The sequence below is a fragment of the Neomonachus schauinslandi genome, chromosome 14 (genome assembly GCF_002201575.2).
Source record: "Neomonachus schauinslandi chromosome 14, ASM220157v2, whole genome shotgun sequence".
Classification (NCBI taxonomy): Eukaryota; Metazoa; Chordata; class Mammalia; order Carnivora; family Phocidae; genus Neomonachus; species Neomonachus schauinslandi.
The window spans coordinates 52,725,242-52,742,510 of NC_058416.1; the positions used below are offsets into that span (position 1 = coordinate 52,725,242).

Genomic DNA, 17,269 nt, shown 5'->3' on the forward strand with positions numbered 1-17,269 from the left:
TTCACAAAATAAAATCTTTAAATATCTTGCCCCAATTCTACTTTCCACTCTCTTTATTTCTATTTTCCCCAAAATATATTTATTTTAATAGTATTTCATATCACAGACACATGCATAATGTATTACAAATAAACAGGGTCTGGCTTTAAGTCCATCAGAGCTGGCTGTCACCACTCTGACCTCTGGAATGAAGGTAAGCTACCTTCTCTTCATCAGGTAAGTGAGGATTATCCCCAACACATGACTGCTAGAGTATGTTGGGAAGAAAGGTGGTTTGGTTGTCTTCTGTTTCTTTAAGACCTGCATTTTCTTTCTGAACATAATTTGGGAATTTTGGAAGAAATACTAATTCCATAATTGTAATCCTGATATGATACTTTTGTATAGGCATTAGAGGCTAAAAGCTGATTTAAATCATTCACAGAAAGTGTTACCTTTAGGATCATTCTGTGGGGATCTATGTTGCCACTGAAATATTATTTAACCATTTCCATGTTAGAAATACCATAATGCACTCTTACACCTATTCACATGGCATTGTCAAACAAAATCACTGAATTAGAAACCAGGGACTTCGGAGTTAATTTACCTCGTTTGGTCTAATTTATAATCGGGACTATTGCAGGCATATGGAAGATAGAAAACACATTGTATCCTGCCACCTCATCCATTCCAGATTTTAACTAGACCATTGAACTGTAACTTGGAAAGAGTACTGGGACTCACACTTACAGTTCCACCATTATCCCCTTATGGTTCCAGAAACAGTAGCTTAACTTAAAAAGAACAGCATGGATGTGAGAGGAGAGCCGTGCCAGCGAAAACTGGCACCCTGCTGCTTTTGTCTTCCTTCCCAGGGGCTCCCCTTCGCTATTTCTCTCCTCTTCTGACCGCTCTCTGAGAAAACCACTGAACTCACAAGATGGAAAGAAACCACACACATGCAATGCTGTTAAGCACATCAAATATCAAGTGCATTCTTCTACCTCAGTGTCACACTTACCCGTGTTCAAAGGAGTGATGGGGGTAGAAATGCTCCGATGTGGCTGTGGAGCTGGATGAGAGAATGAAAAACCCACGTCGGTTGAATCCCAAAAAAAAGTGAAGAGGCAGGGCTAAAGACAGGACCCGGGGGACCAGTTCAAAAATAATGCATGTGGTCAGGCAGGAGAATGTCAGAGCCACATAGCCAGCCTTTTATGGCCAAGAGGGCAGACAAATATAGCAGCAAATGGGGAGGGGAGTCCTAACGAGAGGAAGAAAGAGGCCCTCACAGGTAGCTGCTTCAGTAATGTAATTACACCAGTGCAAGTCAATGGGTCTGTCCTGATTAAACCAAATGCAGGATTTTTATTTGGCTGTAAGAGCTATTTTCAATCTCTTTATCACTGGATATTTAAAAGTGTAATGGAAAAAGTAATTTGTGCTGAGAACTAAAAATAGGTGTAGTAATTTGATTCCCAAAATGGACTTCATGGAATTTTAATGCCAAGATATGGTTCTGGGTGTGCTGTTCGTGACACATGTACAGTACATCTAAAAGACACAAGGTGAAAAAAGAACTTGAGGCTACCTAAACGCAAAACAAGTTAAAAATGGGTTGCATGTGGTGATAATTTTGGTCTGACAATACACAGCCACTGTTTCTCTCGTGTCAGGAAAGTTTTTCAAAGTCGCAGCTTCTAGCTTGAGTATTTGAATCCCTTTTTTCATTAAATTAAAGCCTTTGAGAAGCAATACATTTTATCTTTCCTAAAGTCAGAGTAGGGTCAGTCTGTCCAACAAGAGATTCTCTTTCTTTGCTTTTCAGACTATGTAACAAATTAACAGGTGGCATAACCTGGTGGTCAGAGCCTGCATTTTAGAGGCAGACTAAAGCTAGATTCCTGGCCATCGATGGCACTTAACTGCCATGCAACCTCAAGCAATTAATTCTCCTTCCTAAGTTTCATTTTCCTTCTCTACAAAATAATATCCAAAGTATGGGAATGCTGTGGAGATTAAATGCAATAATGCACTTAACCCAGTGACTGCCACATAATACTCAGTGAACATCAACTATTATTACAGAAATAAACTCATTGTTCAGATTATACATATTGAGCTGGTTGGTTATGTTCTGACATGATATTACAGTGATATTACCTCAACTGAACACAGATCACTTGTATCTATCAAAATATTGAACTGACCCAATATCATAGTCTACTTTATAATAACTTCCTTGGTGACAACTCCAGTTAACACTAATGCACTGTGATGAGCACTTTATATACATGACCTCACTTAATTCTCATGGTGCCCTGCAAGCCAGGTATGATTAGCTTCATTATACAGCCAAGGAAATCAAGACTTCGAAACGCAAAGTCATTTGCCAAAAATCACACAGCTAGTAAATGACAAATGCAATTCATTCAATCCATATTTGGACTCTGAATCCCATGCATTTTTTGTCAGGTATTGATGGATCCTCTAGTGACACTTCGTTTACAAGAAACTAGATATTTTGCAATGGTCTTCAAGCACAATTTAAGTCTCCATTCATAACCAACAGCAGCTTCTGAGCTAGGCAAATTACGCAAAAGAATGTATTCCACTTAGTCCTGACGCTGTTTCCTGGTAAAATTCAACTTGGCATTTCTTCATCTACATATACCTCCTGTGAGTATGCATATGGATGTTTTAGCTATTTGGAATCCATATGAGAGTTTTCGAAGCTTCATGTTCCCCAAGCATCCCTATGTTCTCTAAACATCCAATATAGAATGGTAGTGGTTCTGAGTTTTGTCCACCAGGCATTGGAATGGTTCCCAGTGAGCTGTTTCTCTAGAGAACATGGTAAGTTGTTTCAAATCTTCTCGAAGCAGGAGGGAAGAAAAATTAACAAAAATAAGAGGTATAAATCATCATAATACTAGCTAATATTTAATGACTACTTGCTATATGTCAGAAATTAATGCTAACTGCTTTACAATATCTTATTTGAACATCATATACACATAAAAACATTTTATGGATTATGAAGTTGAGATTTAGAGAGGTTGATATTCTTAATATCACACAACTGTATGTGACAGAGGATTTAAACTCAGTTCTGTTCTGCTCAGAGCGCAGTCATCATACCATATTGCCTTTCAACAATTTAACTGTGTGCGTGTGTGTATGTGTGTATGTGTCTGTGTGTCTGTGTGTCTGTGTGTAGAGAGAGAGCGAGCCATGTGCCAATAATGTCCATTAGAAGTAAGAACTATTGGAGGGCCTGGGTGGCTCAGCCATTAGGCGTCTGCCTTCGGCTCAGGTCATGATCTCAGGGTCCTGGGATCAGGCCCTGCATCGGGCTCCCTGCTCCACGGGAAGCCTGCTTCTCCCTCTCCCCCTCCCCCTCCCCCTGCTTGTGCTCCCTCTCTCACTGTGTCTCTCTCTGTCAAATAAATAAATAAAACCTTAAAAAAAAAAAAGTAAGAACTGTTACTAAAGAATTTCAGTTTTATTTCCTATGTAACAGACAAGTATTAGATCAATAAAATATTTATTGAACTTTGATCCGTGTTAAGAATACAATATTAGAGAAGTCCACACACACTTGTGGAAAAACTAAAATATTATCATTTATTCACTGACACTCAGGATCCCAGTGAAAGTCAAATAGTTTATTTCAAACAAATACATAGTAAGATCTGACAAAAAAGCATGAGCTAGACCCAGCTTAGTATACTAAGTGATCTTTCTGTTATAGCATCATCTGGATTCAGCCTTTTCTAACAACGTATTTATCTAAAATATAGCTATCCAGATCACACACATACTGTGTTGTACTGTATAATTAAACTAAAATTAAAGAAGAAAAATTTAGCTGGGCTCATAAAAATCAATTGTTGTGATTCAATCATTATTCCCTTATAGATGAATAATCATTCTGTCAATTACTCTGATTTAATCATAATGCCCTTACAGATGTGTAATTAATCTGAAAATTTAATGGAATGCTAACCAACTGTTAATTTCAAATTTCCCAGGAAACCATCTAATGGAAAATACTTTTAAAAAAGCATTTAACTATGTAAGTCCGGAAATTTAAAAAAATACTTGCTTTCAGAATCATAGTTGTTTTTTTTTTTTAAAGTAATTTTAAGTAGACACAGGGGTGCCTGGGTGGCTCAGTCAGTTAAGCATCCGACTCTTGGTTTCAGCTCAGGTCGTGATCTCAGGGTCACGAGATCAAGCCCCATGTTGGGCTCCACACTCAGCACGGAGCCTGCTTGAGATTCTCTCCTTTTCCCTCTCCCTCTCCTTGCTTGTGCGCTCACCCGCTCTCTCTAAAATAAATAAATAAAATATATATATTTTTAAAATAAAGTAGATACATTCTCTCTTCAAATTATCTTTTTTTTTTAAAGATTTATTTATTTATTTGAGAGAGAGATTGAGATAGAGAGAGAGCACAAGGGGGGGGAGCGGGAGAGGGAGAAGCAGACTCCCCGCTGAGCAGGGGAGCCCGACGCAGGACTCGATCCCAGGACTCCAGGATCATGACCCAAGCCGAAGGCAGTCGCTCAACCAACTGAGCCACCCAGGCACCCTCTCTTCAAATTATCTTTAGCAATATTAATATTCTTGGCGGTGCCTGGCTGGCTCAGGCAGAGAGCATTAGATTCTTGATCTCGGGATTGTAAGTTTGAGCCCCACATTGGGTGTAGACATTACTAAAATTTTTTTTAATTTAAAAAATAAATAAATAAAGAGTATTAACATTTTTATAAATGTGAAGTGCTGAATTTAACTAACAGTAGTGTATCCTGAAAGCCAAAATAAATATATAAATTATATTAGCCACTTAGTAATTTTCATTTTATGGAAGAGGAAAGAGTAGCAAACCATTAGTCTATGTATGAGGGAATAAACAAAGAAATATTCTTTAGAAATGTAATGTAAACAAAACAAAAACTAAATTCCAACTGAAATCAAAAAATGTTTTTAAAGCTGCTGGTAGTAGTTAACAATTACAACACATGCATCAACAATATGGAAAAATAGCACGCATTGAAAACCTACTATGTCAGGCACTATGCCATGCCCCAGGGTTCAGGGGTGACTTACTGATGTCCCCAAAGTAGCCACCGTGTAGTTGGGTAGACAAAGCTGGGTAGTTACTTAAAAATAATTATGGCATCATGGCATAAGGTGGTATCTGCCACTTTACCCTGCATAGTTCTCTAGCTCTACTCCTTGCCACTTCCCTTCTTGCCTTGTGAAATTCCAACCACAGGTAATTGCTTTTACATCCATGAACTCCAGGTATCTACTGTGTCAGTTCCCTCACACCTGCTGTTCTCTCTATTCTGCTCTTCCCGTCCCTGTCCAGCACATGCACATTTCTTCCTTAACTCTCATTCCTTTAAGCCTTCTTCTCCTAAGGCCATCTCTTCTGGAAGACTTTCCTAATTCCACTAGGATAGGAAGTCTATCAAACTATATTTAATGCATGTGTTTGCTTTTCTGTCTCCTGTACTGTGAATTACTTGAGGGCAGGAGAGTACTTTTGTTCAAGTACTCCTAGTACCTAGCACAGCTCTTGGCACAAGATAGGCATGAAAAAATAATTGCTGAATAAAGAAAAGTGAGAAATGTGGTACCGAAAAAATCCTCAGGACTAAAGGACTACTTAGAGGTGGAAACAAATAAAAGCAGAGTCACGACGGCCAACCATCCATTGATTGGCTGAGGCAGGGGAACTGCTTGGGCGCTGGTGGATGGATTCTAGGAGCAGACCAAGTCTCAGCCCAGAAGCCTACCTGTGCCTTTAGTCCAGTCAAGGGAGCTTTAGATTAGTATTAGAAAGCAAAACCCCAAAGCCCATTTTCTTTCTTTCTTTCTTTCTTTTTTTTTTTTAAGATGCATTTATTTGAGAGAGAGAGAGAATGGGTAGAGGGGCAGAGGAAGAGAATCTTAAGCAGACTCCCTGCTGAGCATAGAGCCTGATGCAGGCTCCATCTCACAACACATGAGATCATGACCCAAGCTGAAATCACAAGTTGGATGCTTAACTGACTGAGGCACCCAGGTGCCCCCCCAAAGCCCATTTTCTAACATTATTTATATCCACCTATTTTTCTGTCTGTCTACTCATAAATAGATGTCTAGAGTGATACTCAGCCAATGTCAATAGTAACTCCCAAATAGTGAGGGGTTTTTTTCTTTCTTTCTTTCTTATAATTAGTGTCAGGAGCTGTGAACATATACAATGGGATATTATTCAGTATTAAAAATGAATGAAATCCTGATATATACTACAACATGGTTGAACCTTGAAAATGCTATGCTAAGTGAAATAAGTTAGACACAAAAGGACAAATATTGCATGAGGTACCTAGGGTAGTCAAAGTTAGAGAGACAGAAACTAGAATGGTGGTTACCAGGGGCTGGTGGGAGAGGGAATAGGGAGTTAGTATTCAATGGGTAGAATTTCAATATGGGAAAATGCAAAAATTCTGGAGATGGATAGTGGTGAATGAACATGGAAAAATTAATAAAAGGAAACCTCATTTAGAATGGAGTCAGAGGGAGTCGGGGGGAGAGTTCTCATACCATACCAGCTGAGGTCAATTGCAGATCCCACAGGAAGACATGTACCCTGCAAGCCATACTACTTGGCTACTTTTACTATTCCAGTGGGAGGAAGGAAGGTTTTTCTCTTCCCCCTGAAACAGCCCCGTCAATATGAAACTATCATAACTCAGCCAATGAAAAGCCACTATACTTCAAATTCCCAGTTTACTCCAATGAACTTTTTAAAAAGATTTTATTTATTTGACAGAGAGAGAGCAGCAGAGGGAGAGGGAGAAGCAGGCTCCTCGCTGAGTGGGGAGCCCCATGCAGGACTAGACCCCAGTTCCCCGGGAACTGAGCCCAAGGCAGACGCTTAACCAACTGAGCCACCCAGGTGCCCTCCAATGGACTTTTTGTTTATAACAGCCCTCCCAACTCCCTAATTCCCTCTATAAAAAAGCATTCCTCTCCTTTGTTATCTGGACTTGTCTATGGTTTTGCCATAGCTTGCTTGTCCCTAATTATAATTCTCTGCTTTTCCTGAATAAACCCATTTTGCTGGTAAAATACTGGCAGTTTTATTTTTAAGGTTAACATACTTAATGCCACTGAACTATATGCTTAAAAATGGTTAAGATGGTAAATTTTACGTCATGTATATGTTACCACACCCAAAAAAAAGAATGAAGGGTCAGAGATTTTACCCTACTCGAAAGTTAACAAGGTAACGTGGATGCTGACAAGACATGAGATTCCAGGTCAGAATCAAAGGACTTTAAAACTCTCAGCAATGGCAGAGGCCAGAGCATGAGCACATTCTTCACTGGTTTACTAATTCCCAATTCCCACAGGGAAAAATGAAAAGGGCCAGTGAAACCTGCACAAACACAGGGACTTTGAGCGTACAGAACCATATATTATATAATGAGCATTAAGCATGTTTGACCTCTGCTCTAGAGGCAGACATTTTCTTTATTATATCGGATAGTAAGCATGCCTGCCTTTTTTCCTGAGGGGAGACACTCTGTCTTCAAAGGCTGTTCACTACACAAACATCCCTGAAAAGATGGTCTGGAACAAACGGAAGCTGGACCTTGCTTTCAAGACATACAGAAACATGACAGACCCATAGAACTGTCTCCCAATAGTTGACATACCTTATTTTTACAAAAACAGTAACTTTTTTCTTCTTTTAAGTGAGAACCAAGCTAAAGAGCAATGGATGTGAACCTCCAGTTTCATTTTCTTTTTGACAGTTTTAGAGTAGTAGAATTTACACACCACAAAATTCATCCATTTTAAGAGTAAGGTTCAATTGGGGTGCCTGGGTGGCTCAGTCGTTAAGCGTCTGCCTTAGGCTCAGGTCATGGTCCCAGGGTCCTGGGATCGAGCCCCGCATCAGGCTCCCTGCTCAGCGGGAATCATGCTTCTCCCTCTCCCACTCCCCCTGCTTGTGTTCCCTCTCTCGCTGTATCTCTCTCTGTCAAATAAATAAAATCTTAAAAAAAAAAAAAAGAGTAAGGTTCAATGAGCATTAGTAAATTTACACAGTTGGGCAACCATCACAAAATCCAGTTTTAAAACACTTTCATCGCTGGGAAAAGTCCCCTTATGCCAGTTTGAGGTTAATCATTGGTCCCATCCACAAAAGCCACTCACCTGGCTTTCTGTCTATAGTTTAGCCTTTCCTAGAAATTTTATACAAATGGAATCATATCATATGTAGTCCGTTACGTCTGGGTTTTTTCACTTAGCAAGCTGTTTTTGAGATTCATCCATATTGTTGCAAGATTCAACAGCTTGTTTCTTCTTATTGCTGAGAAATATTTCACTGAAAGATACACCATGTTTTGCTAATCCATTCATCAATTAATGGACTTTACATTACGTCCAGTTTTGGACTATTGTGAATAATGCTATCTTGAATTTTTAAATATATTTGTTCTTATATAAATAACCACATTTGGTCTCACAGATAACAAATTTCAAAATGCTGACCAAAAAAGTATTGATATCTAACACTTATATAGTACTTACTATTTTCCAGGTAGTATTATAAATGCTTTATATGTATTAACTTCTTTATTCCTCACAACACTCTGTAAGGTAGGTACTATTATTTTTTTTAAAGATTTTATTTATTTATTTGAGAGAGAGAGAGAATGAGAGAGAGAGAGAGAGCATGAGACGGGGGAGGGTCAGAGGGAGAAGCAGACTCTCCGCTGAGCAGGGAGCTGGATGTGGGACTCGATCGTGGGACTGGATCGCGGGACTCAATCCCGGGACTCCAGAATCATGACCTGAGCCGAAGGCAGTCGCTTAACCAACTGAGCCACCCAGGCGCCCAGTAGGTACTATTATTACTATACCCTTTCACTAATGACAAAACTGAGGTACAGAGAAGTTCAGTAATTTGCTCAAGTACATACAACTAAAAAGTGTTAGATACTGTGGTAATTATTTCACAATATATGTAATTCAAGTGATTCTGCTGTACATTTTTTTCTTTTCTTTTTTTTTAAAGAATCTATTTATTTACTGGAGAGAGAGAGAGCAGAGTGAGAGAGAAAGCACATGAGCGGGGGGAATGGGCAGAGGGGCAAGGAGAAGCAGACTCCCCACTGAGTAGGGAACCCCATGAGGGACTCGATCCCAGGATCCTGGGATCATGACCTGAACTGAAGGCAGGCGCTAACTGAGTCACCCAGGTGGCCCCTTTAAGTAGGCTCCACACCCAGCATGGAGCCCAACACAGGGCTTGAACTCACAATGCTAAGATCAAGACCTGAGCTGAGATCAAATGTTGGACGCTTAACCAATCCCAGGTGATCCTATGCTGTATACTTTAAACTTCTACATTGCTGTATGTCAATTATATCTCAATAAAACCAGGGGGTAAAGAGAGTGAGGATTCAAATTCAGTTAACCCAGATCCAGAGTTCATACACTTAACCAGTATACAATACTTGCTCATAACTAAAACAATCCACTTGTGATAAAATTCTGTAACTTCTTCAATTCTTTTAATAATGTAGATACCAGTTTTACATTTTAGCCAGGCATATGTCTTCAAGTATTAATTTGGTTATGTTCTTTGTTTCCTTCTCTTTCATATTCTGAGAGTCCCCTCCCCTTTCTTCCCCAGTCTACACTGAAACAGAAACAAAGATGCAGAAACAAAACAAACCTTCAGACTTAGCAAATTTCAGGTACAATCTTACAGAGCTAGCTTTTCCTATCCTGCTTACCAGATAATACCAGATAATACGGAGGCTAGAAAAGAAGAGGCAAAAGGCAGGGTAGCCACTAGAGGAGAGCAAGGACCAATCGGAGGGATGGGGTGATCCTCAAACCAAAGGAAAGTGGCCTTTGGAAGAAAGAACAACGGAGTAGAAAGACAAAGAATAATTTATCCCTAAAAATTGACTCTTAACTTTGAAGGCATTAAGCTAAATGAAATAAGCCAGTCAAAAGGACACATGTTGGAGGCACCTGGGTAGCTCAGTCAGTTAAATGTCTGATTCTTGATTTTGGCTCAGGTCACGATCTCAGGGTGGTGTGATTGAGCCCTGTGTCAGGATCCTCACTGGGTGTGAAATCTCCTTGAGATTCTTTCTCCCTCTCCCTCTGCACCCCGCCCCCCAACTCTCCCAGGCACATGCACAAACACATGCTCTCTCTCTCTCTCAAAGAAACAAACAAACAAAAAAAACCAAACCGCATGTTGTGTGATTCTATTTATATAAGGCACTAAGGTCAAATTCATAGAGGCAGAAAGTAGAATAGTAGTTGCCAGAGGCTGGGGCAGTGGGGTGGAGGAAGTGGAGAGTTACTGTTTAGTGGGTAGAAAGTCTCAGCTGGGGAAGATTAAAACTTCTGGAGATGGATGGTGGTGATGACTGTACAACAATATGAATGTACTTAATGCTACTGAACTGTGCAACTTAAAAATGGTTAAGATGGTAAATTTTGTGTTATGTATATTTCACCACAATTTTAAAACATGACTTCTGATTCATCACTGTTCAGCATGGACAGCCCACAGTTCAGCAGTACTGGACATCAATAACCCCACTCCCCATAACAGAGATGGGGACTCAGGGAATTTGGCCACCTTGGGCAGGAGGTAGAGCATGAAGGGAGAACCATGGCTCTCCCAAGGAGGAACTCAACAGGTCCAGCTGGGAATCTCTTGGTGAGGATAGCAACAGACACACCACTACCACACCTGGTTCTCATCAGTGTGTACACACTATGTTCTACCTTGTCCATAGATAGCCAATAACAATGAATGCATTGTACTATTGCACAATCACTGGTTACCTCGTCTCTAAATATTGGACACATGGATGTTTCCAGTTAATCATCAAGACCAGAAGTCAGGGGTGCTTGGGTGGCACTGAGCCCCACGTTGGGCTCCCTGCTCAGCGGGGAGTCTGCTTGTCCCTCTCCCTCTGCCCCTGCCCACTGCTCGTGCTCTCTCTCTTTCTTAAATAAATAAAATCTTAAAAAAAAAAAAAGACTAGAAGTCAGGGTTAGGAATTAGGAACAAACATCTTCATTTTCAACCCAGCTCTTTTATCATAACTATGTGTGCTCCTTTCAGGGTCCTTTTAATCTCTGGCTCTGTTTTTTTCACAGTTCCCCTAATGGTGTGGGACTGGAAGAGTGGTTCTCCTTCCTTGTTGCACATTAGAATAGCTAAGGAGTTTCTAAACTGCACTCAAGCTCGGACCATATTTCAGGACGTTTACCTCAAAATCTCTGGGCATGGGACATGAGTGTTTCTAAAAGCTCCTAAATGACTCTAATGTGCAGCCCAAAGGAAAAATAATCTCTTAGGTCTCTTTCCATTCTAAAATGATGAAAGCTTTTGAATTAAAAAGAGAGCTATAAATATTTTGCACAAATAGAGGTTTTCCTTTTCAATTACCTCCTTGGGAAGTATTTCCCCAGAAAGGGACTCTGAATTAAGGGGTATGTTTTGTGAGATTGCTATTTGGAATAATTAGGCTAATCTACAAGCCATCTACCAAATATGAATATACTCTTTCTTCACTGCCACATCAATATTGCAATGTATAATTTTAATTTATTAGCAAGTTTAACAGATGCGAAATGTATCATAGCTATTTTTTTTAAAGATTTTATGTATTTATTTGACAGAGAGAGTGAGAGAGCACAAGCAGGGGGAACAGTAGAGGGAGAGGGAGACGCAGGCTCCCCGCCAAGCACGGAGTCCGATGCGGGGCTCGATCCCAGGACCCTGGGATCATGACCTGAGCCGAAGGCAGATGCTTAAACATCTGAGCCACCCAGGCACCCCATATCATAGCTATTTTTAAGTGCATTTTAAAAATTGTAAAAAACTGGACATTTTTTCATTGTTAGCTAACTATTTGGTTTTTGTCTGTGTATGAGCTGTCTTTTGACCTTTACCATGGAGATGGATTATTTTTCTTGAGATCATTATTAATCTGTTAATATAATAATAAACAAAATAAAATAGCTACCACTAATTGAGACCTACTACATGATACTGTTCCATGCTTTACACGTATTTTATTTTTTACAAAAATTATACAAGGCAGTTATTATCCCCAAGTTATAAATGAGAAAACTAAGGTTCAGACAGGTTATGCAACTTACCCAAAGTCACACAGCTAATAAATAGTGGAGCTGGGATTTGAATCCACCTCTATCTGGCTCTTAAGGACTATCCTCTTTACTGGACAGGTAAACACTCAATGCCTGTCCTGTTCACAGTACATGCTGATGTTTTGCACCATGTGATTCCTGCTCTCTGACCCACAGTGATGGGTCATTTCAGACCCAAAGATAACTGATGAATATCCTGGCCAACCACCTGTGGTGTATGGCCTGGCCCAAAAAGGTGAGCCAAGCCAATCACATTCCTCTCTTGAGAATGTGAATTTGGAAATGTTGAGTGTCGATGCACTTAATATAAGGAGCAAAAGTGAAAAAGGCTGGACAAAGAGTTGCCTTGTGTATACTGGAGTCAGAGGAGCCATGACAAGTTGAAATTATGAGGGACTAGAAACTAGGGTTAGCAGAGAAAGACGGCTGGTAGAGAGAAAACTAAGTAGATGTGCTTAAAGAAGTAGAGACCTAATCAGAGAACAATCATTTGGCCCATGAGAGGAAAACCAAAGAGTCAAGTACCCCAAGCTACCTCTGTTTTCAGCAACTCTCCAGTTTAGATGCAGGTCATGTATATCCCTAACATAGGTATCCTTTTTCTTGAGCTAACTGGACTTTGTCTCTGTTCCTTGCTATCAAACAAGTCAAAATAAAACACGCTTTTTATTAAATTTTTGAAATATTCTGGATGTTAAGCTTTTATCTGTCACATTTATCATAAAACATTTCCATTTCTATTCTTTCCTTGTTTTCATTACATTTTGACTTTTATAAAAGTGGAACCATCAATCTTATAATCAGTAATACTTTCACCGGTCAAAAACTTACATTTGCACAAACTATAGTGACAGAAAACAGAGAGTGATTGCCTCGAAGATGGGGGAGGTAAGAAGTGAGAGGAGTTAGGAATGAGGCTTTACAAATGGGCATGAAGAAACTTTGGGGGTGATGGATATGTTAATATCTTGAGTGTGGTGAAGATTTCACAAATGTACACGTCAAAACTTATGACATTTGTACATTTTAAATATGTGTGGTTTACTGTATGCCAATAATACTTTAGTTAAACTTTTTTTTTTAAGTAGGCTCCATGCCCAGTGTGGAGTCCAATGTGGGGCTCAAACTCATGACCCTGAGATCAAGACCTGAGCTGAGATCAAGAGTCAAACGCTTAACCAACCGAGCCACCCGGTTGCCCCAAACCATTTTTTAAAACAAATACTCTTCTTTCCAGTTAAGATACTTACACAATTCTATTTCATTCAACTTATTATGCTTCATGCTTGACCAGAACTCACCTGCTATTTATTGTGGTTTATGCTATGGGAGCTTAATCCAAGTTTATTTTTCTCAGTTTTAATATTCTCTTTTTCAACTACATATTACAAATAGTTATTTCTTTCACAATTGTAATGGTGTAATAACACTTGAGAAGTCATGTGTTGAGCCCTATAGTCTTCAATCTATTTCTATTAATATTTGTCATTCCTTGGCCAATTTTTCTGTTTTTAAACCTAATACTATCTGCTTCAGAAGTCTGGAATTTTGTTCCCTTGTGATATTTGTAATGTTTTAAAGTCATGTAAAGCATTTTACATCAAGCAAGGGTGCTAATGTTAGTACACACACACACACACAGTTATTTTTGTATACTTACATGAAATAAATTTCACGTAACTGTTATACACATTATTTTAACAAACATCTGATGCACTCTATATGGAAAGACTTTAAACAGACAAAATTACTACAAGAATTAATAGACTAACATACAAGATTTTATTCATTGTTCTCCCATCTTGAGCAAAAATTTTTATTGGGCTAATGTATCCAAACAAGATCTAACCTGTCTGTGGTTAATCCGGCCACCACAACTACCTTCTGTACCAAGAAAACTTTCATTCCGGACCTAGCAGGCCACACAGAAATCTGATAACATGCATCTGCTTGTGTTTCAACACAGGACTACTTTCATCATTCAACCACTTCCTAAGTCCCCTTTATTGTTTTCTACTACCTCGGCCTCAAAGTTCTTGAACAAGGTTTACTGTTTTAACTTAGGTTTCATTGGGCACATGTGACATGCCTGGCACTGTGCATGGTCACGGGAATAAAAACAGAAGGCGGCACCCTTGGGAAGTATGTGTTCCTTCCTGTCATGGCTCTTTCTACTTCCTGAAGCAAGTAATAAACTGTGTAGCACACAATAAGACACTGAAGAATACTGATCTTGGAAAAGCCCCTTCAGGGGTGCCTGGGTGGCTCAGTCGTTAAGCGTCTGCCTTCAGCTCAGGTCATGATCCCAGGGTCCTGGGATCGAGCCCTGCATCAGGCTCCTTGCTCAGCAGGAGGCCTGCTTCTCCCTCTCCCACTCCCCCTGCTTGTGTTCGCTCTCGCTATCTCTCTGTCAAATAAAAAATAAAATCTTAAAAAATAAAGAAAAGCCCCTTCAAATTTAACTTTGGGTTTTTTGGTCTTTCAGGGACTACTGGGCAGTGCTGCCAGACCAGTGCTCTAATGCTTTACTAAATCGGCACTCCATGGGGTAATGCAAAAGGAGGTGTTTGGTGTTAAATGTTGACAAGTTATACAAAACAGAAACTGCCCATAGAAATTACTTTCATTTATCATTATTTCTCCAGGAGAAAGAAGAACTCAGAATCAAAAGTTGTAATATACTTACAGGTGGCTGGCAAAACAGATACTGCCCCAAGGCACTGATTTCTGTGAATTAACCCCTGCTGGAAAGTCTGCAAAGAGACCATAGAGCCTCTTTTCCTGGGAAAAACAAAAAAAATAAGTCAACATTTTGGGCAAATATTCCTACTCCAAATTATTAATACAATCATTAATCCTCTACAGTATTATCAGAGTGATTTAAAAAAAATACAAATCTGATCATATTAATTCCATAAGTAAGACAGATTAGTGGTATCTCACTAACCTTCAGAAACATGGCTTAGAGGTCATTCAGGACATGGTCTCTGCTTACTCTTAGTCCTCATATTTTTTTCCTATTTTTTATTGTTATGTTAATCACCATACATTACATCATTAGTTTTTGATGTAGTGTTCCATGATTCATTGTTTGTACATAATACCCTGTGTTGAAAGTAGTCCTGTGTTGAAACACAAGCAGATGCATGTTATCAGATTTCTGTGTGGCCTGCTAGTGCTCCATGCAGAACGTGCCCTCTTTAATACCCATCACCAGGCTAACCCATTCTCCCACCCCCTCCCCTCTAGAAACCTCAGTTTGTTTTTCAGAGTCCATCATCTCTCATGGTTCGTCTCCCCCTCTGATTCCCCACCCTTCATTCTTCCCCTCCTGCTATCTTCTTCTTTTTTTTTTTTCTTAACATATAATGTATTATTTGTTTCAGAGGTACAGATTTGTGATTCAACAGTCTTGCACACTTCACAGCGCTCACCATAGCACATACCCTCCCCAGTGTCTATCACCCAGCCTTCCCATCCCTCCCACCCCAACCCCCAGTCCAGCAACCCTCAGTTTGTTTCCTGAGATTAAGAATTCCTCATATCAGTGAGGTCATATGATACATGTCTTTCTCTGATTGACTTATTTCGCTCAGCATAACACCCTCCAGTTCCATCCACGTCATGGCAAATGGCAAGATCTCATTCCTTTTGATGGCTGCATAATATTCCATTGTATATATACCACATCTTCTTTATCCATTCATCTGTCAATAGACATCTTGGCTCCTTCCACAGTTTGGCTATTGTGGACATTGCTGCTATAAACATCAGGGTGCACATACCCTTTCGAATCCCTACATTTGTATCTTTGGGGTAAATACCCAGTAGTGCAATTGCTGGGTCATAGGGTAGCTTTATTTTCAACTTTTTGAGGAACCTCCATACTGTTTTCCAGAGTGGCTGTGCCAGCTTGCATTCCCACCAACACTGGAGGAGGGTTCCCCTTTCTCCACATCCCCGCCAACATGTGTCATTTCCTGACTTGTTAATTTTAGCCATTCTGACTGGTGGAGGTGGTATCTCATTGAGGTTTTGATTTGTATTTCCCTGATGCCAAGCGATGTTGAGCACTTTTTCATGTGTCTGTTGGCCATTTGGATGTCTTCTTTGGAAAAATGTCTGTTCATGTCTTCTGCCCATTTCTTGATTGGATCATTTGTTCTTTGGGTGTTGAGTTTAATAAGTTCGTTATAGATTTTGGATACTAGCCCTTTATCTGATATGTCATTTGCAAATATCTTTTCCCATTCTGTCGGTTGTCTTTTGGTTTTGTTGACTGTTTCTTTTACTGTGCAAAAGCTTTTTATCTTGATGAAGTTCCAATAGTTCATTTTTGCCCTTGCTTCCCTTGCCTTTGGCGATGTCTCTAGGAGAAGTCACTGCAGCTGAGGCTGAAGAGGTTGCTGCCTGTGTTCTCCTTATGGATTTTGATGGATTCCTATCTCACATTTAGGTCTTTCAACCATTTTGAGTCTATTTTTGTGTGTGGTGTAAGGAAATGGTCCAGTTTCATTTTTCTGCATGTGGCTATCCAATTTTCCCAACACCATTTGTTGAAGAGACTGTCTTTTTCCCATTGGACATTCTTTCCTGCTTTGTCAAAGATTAGTTGACCATAGAGTTGAGGGTCCATTTCTGGGCTCTCTATTCTGTTCCATTGATCTATGTGTCTGTTTTTATGCCAGTACCATACTGTCTTGATGATGACAGCTTTGTAATAGAGCTGGAAGTCCGGAATTGTGATGCCGCCAGCTTTCCTTTTCTTTTTCAACATTCCTCTGGCTATTCGGGGTCTTTTCTGGTTCCATACAAATTTCAGCGTTATTTGTTCCATTTCTTTGAAAAAAGTTGATCATATTTTGATGGGGATTGCACTGAATGTGTAGATTGCTCTAGGTAGCATTGACATCTTCACAATATTTGTTCTTCCAATCCATGAGCATGGAACGTTTTTCCATTTCTTTGTGTCTTCCTCAATTTCTTTCATGAGTATTTTATAGTTTTCTGAGTACAGATCCTTTACCTCTTTGGTTAGATTTATTCCTAGGTATCTTATGGTTTT

General features: G+C 39.6%; 1 protein-coding gene across 1 annotated transcript in view; it reads right to left on the reverse strand.

Annotated features, from left to right (window-relative positions):
* Positions 1-14,928, reverse strand: part of MYOM1 (myomesin 1) — a 151,454-nt gene extending 136,526 nt beyond the window's left edge. Inside the window, exon 1 of the mRNA XM_021686222.1 lies at positions 14,891-14,928. The gene's annotated coding sequence lies outside the window, so the exon portion shown is untranslated. The remainder of the gene's footprint in view (positions 1-14,890) is intronic.
* Positions 14,929-17,269: the final 2,341 nt, after the last annotated feature.